Raw genomic sequence first — 13,099 nt, 5'->3', positions numbered from 1 at the left:
ATTGTGATTCGCATCACACACTCCGCCCCTGCGGTGCGGGTATAAATACGGAAGTGGATGCACGCACTAGTTGCTTTTTGCTGAGGAGCCGAGAGTAACTCGGAGTCAGCGGTGGCCCAGCTATAGTGGCTAAGAGGGACTATGTCTCCGTTCCCTCCTTCAGGGAACGAGGGTTGCATACGCAACTGAGATGTTCCCTTTCAGTCGTTCACATTCGACGTAGTCGACGTCGACTGAATGGGATCTACTATGGAAAGCACCATTAGAGCTGCCACCTTCCAGTGCCTGGACGAAAGCTTCCGAACCCCCCGCAATTTTGAGGCGGAGAAGGGCAAGGCTTAGGCCAGGAAAGTCAACTGCTGTTCCACAAGACCACTGGGAAAGCGTACCCTATCAATGGAAGGAAGGGACGCTGCGGAAACCACATCCTGCCCGAAGGGAGGTAACATTTGGAGAATACACATATGGACTGGGCGGATGACCGGGCAGTACAACATATGGAATGTCACTGGGATGACTCCAGCCTAAACAGAGGGGAGGATCAACCAACAGTGATGGCAGAGTGGACTCTGCCGAGGGAAGACATGGGCTCGCTGCAGGGAGCCGTACCGTGGAAGAATACACATATGGGATCGCCGTAGGTATCACAACATATGGACCCAGCCTAACACAGGTTCCACCAGTGCATACGAGTGATAGGCCTGGCTTCGGAAGTTCCACCACGTCCATTGCCGGAGGGTATAGAGGAACTCGACAGGGTTCGGCTAATAACTCACTGGAGCAAGAATTGCACACATATCTAGTCCATAGGAAGGGAATGACGCAGCAAGCCGACACTTCAATCCGTGCTTACAGTGAAACTGGCTTCATGTGAAGGGAGCCAACGGGAAGCAACGGTTCGACACATAGGCTAGTTCTCTAATGAACGTGTATAGGTGTCGCCCAGCCCTCAACTCTATTTAACATCTGTTCAGCGAGGCACTCTGTGTCAACGCCTAGGAGGGAGCAATATCCTCGCTTAGGAGGAGCTCACCACCCAGGTGGGCACGTGCATCTTGTGAAACTTTCTCACCAAGATGAAGGCAACCACATGTAGTGGGCCAACCTCTGCTTGGAAACAGCCTTCCCTTCTGCTGGTTTCCGTAACAGACAGAGCTGGTCTAAGGCCTAGGCTTTGTATTTTGATCACGTATAACCGCACTGGAGCGGACGGACAGAGAAAAAGCCAGGGCTGGATCTGCCGCCTCTGGGGCAGCACTTGCAGGCTCACTACCTGGTCCAGTAGGAGAGGTAGGAACTTTGGGCAATATATCCAGGCCCGGGTCTCAGGTGTCATGATAATTAGCCGGCCCGAACTCCAGGCACGATTCGTTGACCGAAAATGCGGGCAAGTCCCTACCCTCTAGATAGAGACCAAACAAGTAGGAGAACTGTTTCTTTAAAAACAGAATTTTTCACTGCCTGTAGGGCTCAAGGGAGGTCTCTGCAGTGCAGTAGTCCCAAGAGGGTAAAGAGGGGACGCAAGGCGGTTATTCAGTCTCCTTGCTCCCTTCAGGAACCTGACAATCAAGACGCACTTCCCACGTATTTGTATCCACTGCATCATGATGTGCGTCAATACAGAGGCCACAACATTTTGAGGTGGAGGAGACAGCCCTCACTCCAACCGTTAGTAGGAAGAAAACACTGAAGTGATCAAACACCTTCAGGATCTCCTCACGGAGAGAAGACTCAATTCAATGAATAAGTTCCACTACTAAGGGGGAGCGAGCCTCTTTTTGAGAGGGTGCTCTCACAGAAATGTGATGGTCTCTACGGCATAAAAATTCTTGCGGTAGTAACCAGAACCTCCGCATCCCGTTCTTTTTAGAACTAGACCTGGAACTCTCCAAGGTCTAGACGCTGGTGCCATCATGCCCCATCCCTGAGAATGTACTCAGAGGAAGGAGTCAGTAAGGCTCTCGAGAGGAGAGGTCGGTTGGGCCAATAAGGGGCAACTAGCAAGACCTGCTCCATCTCTTGCAATACGAGTTGCAACATGCGAGGGGAGCGTAGCTCAACGGTCGCAATTTTGTCTTTTCAGACTGGTACATGCTCGCTGAGCAGCGGTGTCTCAAAGTGAGGAAATTGTAAGCAACTCGAGGCAATAGATGCCAATGCAGTCGGAGGGCACCCAGACCTCTGTTACTGCATGCCCTTTATATGTGGCCCCTCAGCCGGAATTAGTGGACACTCGTTCTAGGAGCCATTGGCCCGGGGAAACGAAAGGTCGGTTTACGGGCTGAGGGTTTGGCGACAGGCCAGGGTGTTTATCACACGGAGCGTGTCGCTCTGCCACGGCCACCTCTGGACTCGGCCGTGAAGCCAGTGCTGAAGCAGTCTTCATGTGGAGGAAGCCGTGTGGCTGCGTCTACCATATGCCCCAGGAGCCTCTGAAAAAGTTTCAGTGGGACCCTTTCTCACTTCTTGAATAGCACTGAGCTGACCCACCTCTATCTGAGAGATGCGCTGGGCTGAGACCATCTCCATACTAGAAAAGAGATCCTCAACCCTTGAGCGAGTGTACTCTTTCCCAGTTGACCTGAAGACCCAACTGGCTATGGAGCACTCAAAGGGTAGGACCACGTACTGATACTTCATACCTTCGAACGCAAGAACACGGGAGGCCTGTGGAGCTGAAGGATAGAGATCTGAAGTACATGTCTTTCAGGTCAAACACTGCAGACCAAGCTTGGGGACGCTTGCCACCTGGCTTAGCAGCGCCTGAAGCGGTCGAGCGGCCCTTTTGCGTCGGCGACGAGCAGGCAGAGGATCTGCCGCAGGCAACAGGGTGGAGGCAGCAGCAGGCCGCCGGGGCAGGATGTGCCGGATGGCCTCCTTCAAGGCGGCAGAGAACTGCTGGGCAAAGTTCTCTACCGCATCGCAGAATAACCCAACCTGTGAAATGGGAGAGTCCAGGAATCGAACCTTGTCCGCTTCTCTCATATCAGCCATGTTGAGCCAGAGATGGCGCTCCTGGACCACAAGGGTGGACATTGCTAGACTGATCGCGTGAGCTGCAACCTTCGTACCCCGGAGGGCAAGGTCGGTTGCAGTGCAGAGCTCACGGTCTGGGCTACCCTCGTGCATGTTCATGAGTGCTTGGGCCTGATGGACCTGAAGCAGCGCCATGGCATGCAGTGAAGAAGCGGCTTGCCCACAGGCTTTGTAAGCCTTGCCCGTCAGAACAGACGAAAACTTACAGGCCTTAGAGGGGAGATGAGGATCCCCCTTCCATGAGGTAGCGGTCGCTGGACACAGCTGCATCGCAACGGACCGTTCCACTGGAGGTATCACCTCGTAACCCTTTGCCGCTCTGCCATCAAGGGTAGTGAGGGGGAGGAGCTACTCAGGCAGTTTCTGACAGAGAAAGGTGCCGTCCATGCCTTCGTCAACTCCTCATGCACTTCAGGAAAGAATGGCACCGGAGCGGCGGGATGAGAACCAGACCGACCCGCTCCGAGAAACCAAACATCCAATCGAGACGGTTCGGGACACAGTGGTTCGTTCCTACCGCCTTGGCTGCCTTTTTCAGCATAGCTGCCATCTCTGGATCCGGCTCAGCAATGCTGTTCTTCCAGAGGGAGGCAGCGCAGCCGAGTCGTCATCTCCAAAGCCCAGCTCACCCTCCGATGCTGCGACAGACATCCTGTCCTCTGGAGGGGCCCCGAAAGAAACGGCTGGGGGTTTTTTTTCCACCACGGAGGGACCAGCGCGCTCATCGGGGGGCTCCACCAGCTGCGGCGTGAAAGAGGAGGGAGGGATCCACTGGGATTTGCCGGGCGGATTACCCCTCACCGTAATCGTCAGGTCACCCAGCCGAGACGGCACTCCAGGCTTCTTCTGGGAAGGAAGCCCAGAAGGAACGCTACAGCGGGGCCTGGGGATGGGGACTGCAATGCCCAGTCTCGACCTCAATGCCCAGATGGTCATGTTCCCGCAATGAGAACATGAGTCATCCACAAAAGCTGCTTCAGCGTGCTGTAAGCCCAGACACGTGATGCAACTTTCATGACCGTCAGAGGGGGACAGAGCCTTACCGCACCCAGAAACACACAAATGGAATGGCATCTTGAGAAAGACGCAAACGCACCCGTGTTGCTTTTTGAGAAAATAGGACCCGTCACCAGTGCCGGAGCACACAGGGAATGACCGCGGCAACACTTATTTCAGCGAACTGAAAACAGTGAAGCACTCACTTTTCCGCCCTCAACCAACCATCAACACACAGACAAAAAGAGAAATTTGTTGCTGTTAAAACAGCAGTTGAGAGCTCAAAGCTCGCGACCACCGCTGCACTGCGCTGTAGAAATCACCAGCAACTGAAGAACACCGACACACTCGCTCGTTGTATACAACAATACTCTTCAGAGACATCAATGACGAACGGCTCCGAAGCAAAAAGCAACTAGTGCGTGCATCCACTTCCGCATTTATACCCGCGCCGCGGGGGCGGAGTGTGTGATACGAATCACGCATGCCAATTCCATTGGCTCGTTCAATAGTACTCGAAGAAGACAGGCTCCCTAGTGTGATCCCATTCAGTCGACGTCGACTACGTCGAACGTGAACAACTGAAAGGGAACGCACATGCTAGTTGAAGGCAAGCGCCTTTAGTTCTTTCGTTGTGTTCAATTGCAGCTTTTTTGGTGGAGCCGACGAGAAGTGACAACACAGTCAGCTTTCGGCACGTCCCGTGCTTTACACTTGAAAAGAGTGGTCTGGCTTACATTTCTCTATTTTAAATTAAATGCTGTGTTTTGTTGTTGTTGTTGTTATTTTTTTAAATAAAAGTCTCAAATCTGATGACTCCATCCCCTGTAGCCTTATGGGATAGCTAAGTCAAACACATTTGATTTGCATACTGTGAAGCATATAGGGTCACTGTACCATTTGTTCAGGACAAATCACTACATTTCAGGGAAATCTCCTAATGATCTGCTGGAAACTGCATTAAAAAAAAAAAAAAAAAAAACCTTTGACTACAAACAGTTATTCCATTACTGTGATTGTAAAGTTCAGTCTTGAATCCAAGATGTTGATCCCTGTCCTTACGTCCCATCCAGGTCCACCTACACCTACAGTATATACGTTCTCACTCCCTCGATCTCTTTCTCTCTCGCCTCGATAGACGCTCCCCCCTTTTAGCCCACACAGGGTTGATCAGCTGGAGGAAATCAAGCCCCACTCTACATTTCCTCTCAACTGATTAAGATAAACTGCTTTTCAGCCATGGTTACCCCCGACCAATCAATTAAAGCAATCAATTAAAGGCCTGCCGGCTGAGCCTTTGGTAATTGAGGGTTGAATAAACATAGGCCTCTGATACCCATGTTAAAGCAATAACAAAGCCAGAGCCATGAAAGGCGCTTGAAAAATGTAATTTTTGGGATTTGAATAAGCCGCTATTGTAAAACATCTAAAAGGGGGGTGGGGGTGTTTTGGCTCTGTCCTTTTTCATTTTTTCCCCTGTGTGTTTCTAAGCGTTGCCTGGAATAGCACCTCAGGATGTTTAATATTGAATCTAATCGTCTTTACAGCCTTTTCAATTTTGCTAAGAACACAATTTTTAAAAACTGCTAGCGTTATTTCAAACATGTGCAATGTGCCAGTGAATTTTCCAGTGAACACTGGGCAGAATGAACAGACTCTTTGGCCAGTCTTGGGTGTGTGGTCACAGTCAGCCATAAGTACTTGGGTTAGTGAGAGTACGGTTTCACTAATTCAATCACGACATTTATCCTGGCTGAACTCAGCAGTCCAGTCAAAGGAAAAATTGAAGATTTTTTTTTTTCCGCTTTTTAAACCACAAGTTTTTGAAGGAACAAGACAGGTACACTTGTCCATAGTAACTTTTAACAATACTCACAGAACGTGTCTCTGATCATCATTAGCGTTAACTTATATTGACAGTTTCTTGTAAATCTGAGGAAGCTTGAGATTCACAATAAACAATTTAAGAGAATACATCCACAAGATCCAAGTCAACTCACTAATACAGTAGACTTCCCTCATTTATTAGTCTTTAACAAGCGTCTTTTAGCTTTTTATGATACGTTTTTTTACTTGTGGGAAGCCTTATAATGTTGAGGCTGTAAGTTTGGTTTGAATTAGTCAGCTTTTTGGGGGTTTGCTGACTGGGACTCCTCTGGATTTTTCTCAGAAGGTGGTGGTCAAATGAACAGTTGGCATGATGTGCTTTTATATCTTTTCAGGTCGTCATACATTGACAAAAAGTAGTAAACAGTTTAAAAATATATTTTTATATTCTTAAATCAAATAGAACATTTGAATCTACATTAGTTTAACATATTCTCATTCAGTTAGTTAAGAACCGCAGCTCAGAAATTGTTCCAAGAAAGGGCATAAATCAGACATGGAATATAAAATATTGTCAAAGTAGTGCAGTTGGCATAAATACTTTTTAGCTGCGTGACAATACACATAGTACAATATTTAGTTTCCTTAATTCATGACCTGTCACTAAAAGACCAGAAAAAAAGTTTTTTTTAAAATGAGGATTGAATAAAATAATTTATCATTTACATATAATGCAATGCAGCTATGCAATGTTTACCAAGATCTTTTTTTCAATGTTTAATGATTCAGTTTCAATGATTAATTTTCAACTGCCCTGATTACATAAACACAAAACAATCCCAACCTCCTTTCCTTTTTTGCAGCGTGTTATTCTGGAGGACAAAATGTCAGTCAGAGAGTCTGAAAGCCAAACGTCGGAAGTCTAAAAGTCTTTATGAAGAGGTCAGCCATTTACATGCCAAAAATGATGGGGTAAGAATAAGAGCATGGGCTCATACTGAAATATGTCTCAATGTTTTGATCACTCCCAGCAGGGGGATTCCCAGCCTGAAACCAACAACTGGACATGTGATGGATGGGACAGCCCGTTTTGTCAAGACAAGGGAAATGGAGAAGGAAAGAGTGAGAGAGACTTCCTCTGCACTGTAACAGATCCACATACACAACATCAGCATCATTTATAGCATCATTTAACCTTCCCTTTGTGCTCAGGGACACTGAAGCAATTAACGAACAAGTGGGACATCCATTACACAACCCACAAACCTGAGGGAGCAGAAAGCCTCTGGGGTTGCATCCGAACAACTCAGACAAACAAAACACAGAGAGAGATTGATACACATCAGATCAATTTCTATGGAGCTTAAAATATGACAATATGATTTGAATTTGAATTGTGTAAATTTGAATTATTTACAAGTGAAATCTAACAAAATTGAATTTTAGGTGGTTTTTGATTTGATTTTTTTTAAACGAATATTGAACATTTGAAATTTAACAAATTGAAATGTTTTTATGGCTGAATTTTATAGACATGTATTTTCAAACAGCTAGTTTTTTTGTTCTGAATTCGTATACTGCAAATATTCAGTTTAAAAAAAAAAACAGATTCAAGTTTTCGAGATGAAGAAATTCGGAACTTCAAATTCAGTTTTCTAAAATTCAATCTCAAAAATTCAAGTTCAAAAATTCAGATCTTACAGAAAGTAGGTCACAGGTCATCCACAGGGAAGAGTAAAGGATCTCAGATAATTCGAACAGAGCATTTTGGCTGCACTGCAGTAGTTTTCTGCCGCAAACGCGGTGGTGGTTCAAGAGAATCCAGGTATCTTTCGTTCAGTCGTTTTTTAATTTAATATTAAGAGTAGAAAAATGAGAAAACAGCTTGAGTATTAGATTTCTAATATTCTAGCAATAATAGTCCGCTGCTGCAGTTGCACAGAGCTTACAAAACGCGTGTATTGCAACTATAGGCTACATTTAATTTTCTCATCAAACAACTAGACTAATGAATGGCTCGGTACAACAGAAGAGCCTAGAAAGGGCTTTTTCTCTGTGTAGACCAGCAGTTGGTCTGAATTTGCTATAACCTATAGCCTATTTTCTGGACTGTATAGGCTAAGTCACGTTTTATCATGAAACACGCTGTGATTTATTCCAAAGTGACCGAGACGCGCTAAAGCAGCGCATCATGTTGTTTTATTTATTTTTCAATGACATGATATTTTGTAGTCATTTTGAATGTACACAAATAAAAATATACATTTTACTGTTTCGAATGATGTCATATTATCTGTATGACTATAAATAACAGAGTATTAAGTTATTTCCCAGCAGTGGAACAAATCCAAGTGATGGCGCTCGCGCATCGCGCTCTCACACAACAGTAGGCTATCAGTTCTGGCGTTGCTTCATATCGCAGACTGTTCATTATCAAAATGAAACACAGTCAACCAAACATATAAAAAGTTATTCTGCCTAATTTAATTGGTCTGCTGTACAATATAAAGGGCAAGCTGTGCCTCACACAGTCCTACTTGTTATTCCAAACATTTCCCTTGCTGTGAAGACGCTGATTTAGCCTATACGTGTATTTTGGGACTCGACTGAAGTATGACGCCTTTTTATTTGTATTATAATATAATATATTAAAATACATAATCTTCTGAGTTTTATGATGTAGGCCTTGTGTGTTTTATTAAAATGTATTATAATTTACATCTCAAAAGGATGCGCTTTGTGCATTCTCTGACATTATATTTATTTATTTAATTAATATTGAGTATCAATTGATGTTAAACAAAACGGTGTGTTATTTTCTCTGGCAACTAAACTTCCAAAAAAAAAAAAAACTTCCACAGCAAAGCCATTGTGCGTTCTCTCCGCTCTCCGCAGCTTTTCCACACAGATTTTGAGAACTGGCCAGCTAAAAAAATAGGCCAAAGAAGTAGACTAACGGCTAGTGTCCGGGAAATGCGAGGTACGTTCATATTTATAAATAAACATAACTGATTTTGTCTACACCTAAATACATTTCCTAATAATAACAGTGATTAAGCCCAAATGTGGGTGGGGGTAATGAACACAATATGTTTTTTTTGTTTGTTTTTTTTTGCCCAAATGGTCTCCACTCTATGCATTTTGTAATAATACAGCAACATTTGACCGTATTTGCCAGAAAATAAGTCGCATGCACATGAGTGCAAGTCACACCGCATCATGTTGAGAGAGAAACGCGTCATAAAAAAAAACATTTTAATATTAGCCTATTCAGCAATAGTGTAAAAGACCTGTAAATAAAATACAACATTTACATGATAAACACTATTAACATGTAGGCTATGTGTTGCATATTTTACTTTCCCTTACTGTATGACAAATGAATACAGAAAACAACAAGAATGAAAAATAAGTAGCCATGTATAATAAAATAATATAGGCTACATAGACTATAAAAATAGCCTATATTGTGCCCTTTTTTAAACGCCAAGCCTAAACAAATTTATTTAAATCGAAACGGTCGCGCATCTCTCATTCAGTTAAAAGTTTTCATATTTGCAATGTAACATGTGGATGCTAACTATTAATATAAAGAAGGCTTCATACTTCAGTCGAGTCCCAAAATACACGTATAGGCTAAATCAGCGTCTTCACAGCAAGGGAAATGTTTGGAATAACAAGTAGGACTGTGTGTGGCACAGCTTGCCCTTTATATTGTACAGCAGACCAATTAAATTAGGCAGAATAACTTTTTATATGTTTGGTTGACTGTGTTTCATTTTGATAATGAACAGTCTGCGATATGAAGCAACGCCAGAACTGATAGCCTACTATGTTGTGTGAGAGCGCGATGCGTGAGCGCCATCACTTGGATTTGTTCCACTGCTGGGAAATAACTTAATACTCTGTTATTTATAGTCATACAGATAATATGACATCATCCGAAACAGTAAAATGTATATTTTTATTTGTGTACATTCAAAATGACTACAAAATATCATGTCATTGAAAAATAAATAAAACAACATGATGCGCTGCTTTAGCGCGTCTCGGTCTCTTTAGATCTTTCTGGCACACACCAAAAATGAACCAAAATACAGAGAATAGCCTTCTTGGCGCGCCTACTTTTGAAAGTCAACATTTAGATTATTTAACATTAAATGCATTATATATGCCTGAGTCACTTTGGAATAAATCACAGCGTGTTTCATGATAAAATGTGACTTAGCCTATACAGTCCAGGAAATAGGCTATAGCCTAGGTTAAATTCAGACCAACTGCTGGTCTACACAGAGAAAAAGCCCTTTCTAGGCTCTTCTGTTGTACCGAGCCATTCGTTAGTCTAGTTGTTTGATGAGAAAATTAAATGTAGCCTATAGTTGCAATACACGCGTTTTGTAAGCTCCGTGCAACTGCTGCAGCGGACTATTATTACTAGAATATTAGAATCTAATACTCTAGCTGTTTTCTCATTATTCTACTCTTAATATTAAATTAAAAAACGACTGAACGAAAGATACACGTATTCTCGTGAACCACCATCGCGTTTGCGGCAGAAAACTACTGCAGTGCAGCCAAAATGCTCTGTTCGACTTATCTGAGATCCTTTACTCTTCCCTGTGGATGACCTGTGACCTACTTTCTGTAAGATCTGAATTTTTGAACTTGAATTTTTGAGATTGAATTTTAGAAAACTGAATTTGAAGTTCCGAATTTCTTCATCTCGAAAACTTGAATCTGTTTTTTTTTTAAACTGAATATTTGCAGTATACGAATTCAGAACAAAAAAACTAGCTGTTTGAAAATACATGTCTATAAAATTCAGCCATAAAAACATTTCAATTTGTTAAATTTCAAATGTTCAATATTCGTTTAAAAAAAATCACATTCAGAACTATTTAAACTACCACCTAAAATTCAATTTTGTTAGATTTCACTTGTAAATAATTCAAATTTACACAATTCAAATTCAAATCATATTGTCATATTTTAAGCTCCATAAATTTCCTACTGTTTTGTTTGCCCCTATGATGTCTCTTTTGTCTTATTCATCTTCATGTTATAAATCATACAGAACAAAAGAAGCATACAATCGATTTTGTTAACACTTTATTTTGATGGTCCCTTTTGAACATTCTGCTGACTACAAGTAGCTTTGAAACATGTCAACTAACTCTCATTAGAGTATTAGTAGACTGCTGCTTAATATCTGCAAACTCTTTATTGTGTTGCTCCCCCAACAGACATTCTACTGACTATAAAGGGCTTTTCACACTTTTAACCCTGGGTCATTCTAAACCCCGGGTAAATGGAATCCTGGGTTATCTTGCTTCACGTTTCACACTGCTCATAATTTACCCCAGGTTAACAATTAATCCTGGGTATTCATAAGGTGACGTTTCACACTGTACATTACTAAACCCTGGGTTAACGTCCTTATTTGCATATGCGCAGTGCCAGTGTCACTGACTGGATGAACGCAGCATGTGACCTGTTAACATGAAGGCTCTAGCATTGCGCGTCCTCATATTACACATTGCTGACTGTACTATAAAAAAAAATAAAATTCTGAAGGACCTTTGAACTATAAAAGGTAAGAATGAACCGATGAATGTCTCTTCTTCACTCCAATTGTCACGTTTTCCATTGCTGTTTGACATTTTTCCTATCAAATGCAGAAATTACTTTTTATATACATCGTACAGTGTCTCAATGACTGCCCAAAGCATGTGAATATAAGGTACGTGATTGGTTGACGGTTGCTAAGCATCTTGTAACATTCTAACACTGCATCGTTTCACACTGTACAAGTTTGGCAGTGCAATGTGGAGTTAACACCACAAAAGCAGTGCAAGGTTTCATAACCCCAGGGAAAAAGCGGTGCTAACCCCCCCTTTTAAATTACAAGTGTGAAACGTTCCTTTAGTAACCCGATAACCCATGGTTAAGCGCAGTGTGAAAAGCCTTTAAGTAACTTTGCAAGTACATGTAAACTTATTCTAACCTTAACCCTTCCAGTCTATTAATACTCTACTAACACTCTAATGAGTTAGTAGACATGTAGGTGTGACGTTACTTATAGTCAACAGAATGTGTTGAAAGGGATACACATCAAAATAAAGTGAAACCTCAATTTTTCATCACAGTGATTTAGCCTGAATGCTATAATGCACTAAAGTACACGCATGCCTGTTAATAATTATCATTACACTACTGTACCTGTGTACGTCTGTTACATCTGTTACAAGACATACAAGCCCCTCACTCCTGACACCTCATTCTTCCGCCCCCCATATTGCTGCGGCCCATAAATAATGAAAGCACACTGCTTTTGCAGAGATTGAAGTTTGTAACCTACTGCTACAATCCCGGCTCAGCACGGAGAACACCATCGGGGCTTGGCATCCAACAAGGTCCATATTGACCCACAACCTCCACACTGAGCGCTGTCACACACACACACAAAAGAGTGTGTGTGGTAACCTGGACATTTCGCTCTGAAAGAGAGTTTACTTCAAAATAAATAGTTAATGCAGCATACCTGTTTTGATAAAATAATTCATTGACGCAGAGTAACATCTGTAATAACTAAGTAGATGCCACGTTCAGAGAAAAACAAATTCAAGGCTGATCAATAGAGGCCTTGGGGGTTTATTTACTGTACCCTGATCAAGGCTGTGAGATTAGTATAGGTATAGTGCAAATAGGACCATGCACCCAAGCACACACACACACACACACACACACACAAAGTGAGGCCCATCCCCTTCCTCACCGCAGCGCTAGACGGTAGATGTGGAGATGTTCTCATTAATATGGCTATGGAAAACAGCCTTCAGGCAGTTGGAATAGAAAGCAGGCCAACGGAGAGTTCACTGGACACACGGGTCCATCAGGAATCACCCAGCACAATGCTAAATGGGGTTTGTGTTCGGTTTTACTCAGCGTCTCTACCGCTGCTCGAACTAACCTTACAGAAAAATCCATAATGCTGAGCAGAATGCATAATGGCACACAATAACGCAGAAATCTAAGAAAACTGCCGCCATAAACATGAAAGCCAATTATAAGTAATTTATTGACGTCCAAGGTTCCGTCTTTAAAATATTAAAACGCACCACAGATTTCAAACAAGAAGATGTGAAGAGAGGTTTTGATGTGGAGAACAGGTCGAGATGACTTATACAGACAAGTTTCAAGAGCTTGAAATGTACGAATTGTGGCTGCCCCAAAATCACAA

The 13,099-nt window shown here is 42.9% G+C and overlaps 1 protein-coding gene and 1 long non-coding RNA gene across 3 annotated transcripts in view; one reads left to right on the top strand and one right to left on the bottom strand.

Moving 5' to 3' along the window:
* The window catches only part of cyp2r1 (cytochrome P450, family 2, subfamily R, polypeptide 1), a 119,349-nt gene extending 106,986 nt beyond the window's left edge, over positions 1-12,363 (bottom strand). Inside the window, exon 1 of one of the 2 annotated variants that reach the window (XM_084107835.1) lies at positions 12,079-12,363. The gene's annotated coding sequence lies outside the window, so the exon portion shown is untranslated. The remainder of the gene's footprint in view (positions 1-12,078) is intronic. The other variant, XM_084107834.1, reaches the window with a different exon arrangement.
* On the top strand, positions 6,711-8,135 carry LOC311078832. The gene is made up of 3 exons (XR_014605289.1): positions 6,711-6,801; positions 6,891-6,981; positions 7,072-8,135. It is a non-coding gene; the product is annotated as an uncharacterized lncRNA (long non-coding RNA).
* Positions 12,364-13,099: the final 736 nt, after the last annotated feature.

Source organism: Abramis brama, assembly GCF_963993115.1.
Source record: "Abramis brama genome assembly, chromosome: 3".
In the NCBI taxonomy this organism is placed as follows: Eukaryota; Metazoa; Chordata; class Actinopteri; order Cypriniformes; family Leuciscidae; genus Abramis; species Abramis brama.
Note: the sequence above shows the minus strand (reverse complement) of the source record. Positions and strands in the feature narration are given on the sequence as shown.